Source organism: Durio zibethinus, chromosome 20 (assembly GCF_047325235.1).
Source record: "Durio zibethinus cultivar Kanyao isolate XHJ-2024 chromosome 20, ASM4732523v1, whole genome shotgun sequence".
Lineage (NCBI taxonomy): Eukaryota > Viridiplantae > Streptophyta > Magnoliopsida > Malvales > Malvaceae > Durio > Durio zibethinus.
Genome location: NC_143181.1, coordinates 7289409 through 7291605, shown reverse-complemented (window position 1 = coordinate 7291605; position 2197 = coordinate 7289409). Strand labels below are relative to the sequence as shown.

The 2197-nt window shown below is 28.2% G+C and overlaps 1 pseudogene; it reads right to left on the bottom strand.

Moving 5' to 3' along the window:
- Positions 1-238: 238 nt before the first annotated feature.
- LOC111315006 (vacuolar iron transporter homolog 2 pseudogene) lies at positions 239-1140 on the bottom strand (annotated as a pseudogene).
- Between the last annotated feature and the right edge of the window lie 1057 nt (positions 1141-2197).

Here is a 2197-nt window from a genome sequence, read left to right as displayed (position 1 = left end):
AAATTAAAAAAAACTGAAAAATTATGGAAAACATTCATCATTAAACTTGATTGAAATTTGTTTAATCTAAAATTTAAGCAACATCACACTTTTACCACAAGTTTAATATATATTTAAGTTAAATGAATATATTAGAATCAATTAAATTTGAATCGAATCAATTCAAATTAATTCTTTTTGAATTTTTTAAAATTTGGATAAATTTTGGATCATTTCCATACCATATTGCGTGCAAATCTTGCGTCCAAGGAAAAAGCAACATAGGAATATATATCATAGCTAATATGGTATGCACATATTGCGTCCAAGGAAAAAGCAACATAGGAAAATATACAATTAAAAGAAAGAAAAATAAAGAAAACAACAACAACAACATGGTTACAGTTTCCATGACTCATATTAGCTAGAAGGCAAAGTAATTAAACAGGAAGTTCAAAGCCCACTTGATCCCATCAACTTGGTTAACCCAAAGGTTATAGCCATAGCCAGCCATCCTCCAACCAGGACCCTAACCGCAGACCTCACGGTTGGTGCCTTCCCTAACACAGCCCCCAACCATCCGAACACCAACAAAGCCGTGCTGACTGCACCAATCACTACACCTAACCTCACCTTATACTCGCTTATAAAAGATAAAGCTAGCAATGGCACCATTGCCCCCACCGAAAATGAAAGGGCTGAGGCTGCAGCTGCTTGCAAAGGGTTTGGTAAAGACTCCTTTTCTCCTATTTTTCCTTCTTCTGTTTCTCTATTTTCACCTCTTTGTTTGTCTCTTTTAATATGGGCCAACTCTATATCTAACTGTGAGTAGACAGAAACAAACTCACCTATGGCCATGCTGCAAGCCCCAGCTACCAGACCTGCAAAACCGGTTAGTACCATGGCCTTGATGTCTTGTTTTACTGCACCAACACCCATTATCAGTGATGCAGTGGACACAAGTCCATCGTTGGCGCCTAGGACTGCAGCTCGTAGCCATTGTGATCGTTTTGAGTAATTGAACTCATCTTCTTTTGCTTCAAGTTCCATGCTTCTTTGTTGTTCAACATCATTCACTGCTGGGACAGTGATCTTTGGGTTATTGAAAGATGTTCCGTTGGTGGTCTCCATGAGAAATTAAGGAATGGAAATGGGAAGAAATTGTTAGAAAAATGAAGGAAATTAGTTAAGGAGGCAAATGTGGGGTATATATAAGCACTTATGGAAGAAAAAAATATAATATTTCACCAAAAAAAAATTTAATTTTTAAAATTTATGGAAAAGAAGAAACTTTATTTTACGGAAGGCAATGTCATGATTTGATGTCAACTACATGTAGTGCAACCTAAGTCTGATAATTTTAGATATAATACGGTGACATTATATAAACACGATAAAAAAAATTTTATATTTATTTTAAAAAAATATGTTTCATGTTTATTCTTTTTGACATAACACAATTTGTGTTTTATACATATTAATACGTTTAAATACGTGACACGATATGATTAACACGTTTAACTTAATCTTATCATATGAGTACACGTTTAGTTTGTTTAATACGTTTAACATGTTTAACATATTTTTTATATTTATTTTAATTTAATATAAACATATAAAGATTATTTTAATTTTTAATCTTTTAATTATGATACTCATTTAATAATTATTATAAAATTATTTTTATATTAATAATATAAATACAATATAAATATTAATATTAGTCCTATAAATTATTATTTTATTTTTTAATCTTTAATAGTTTATCATTTTGAATTTGATACTAAAAATTAATATAGTTATATAATATATATATATATTAAAATTTAAATATATATTAAATACATATTAAATAGGTGTTAATTTTTTTAATATGTAACTACTTTTTTATATTATTAATATGCTAAGTTTATTAAGTTTTAAATGATTAATAGTTTATAAGTATTTATTATTTTAGTTACGTTCTTGTATATATTCGTATCAGTCGTATCTATTTGTATATATTCTTATTAGTTATGTATATTCATATATATCCAAGTTATTCATATTTATTCGTATCATGTTTAAATAGATTAATTGTGCACGTGTTAATCGTGTCGTATCACGTGTAATATATATAATAAACATATAATATTTATGTTTAAGATTTAAACATATTTTATAATTAATATCATATTCGTATTTTAATAATTCATGTCATTATATATTTCAAACACAA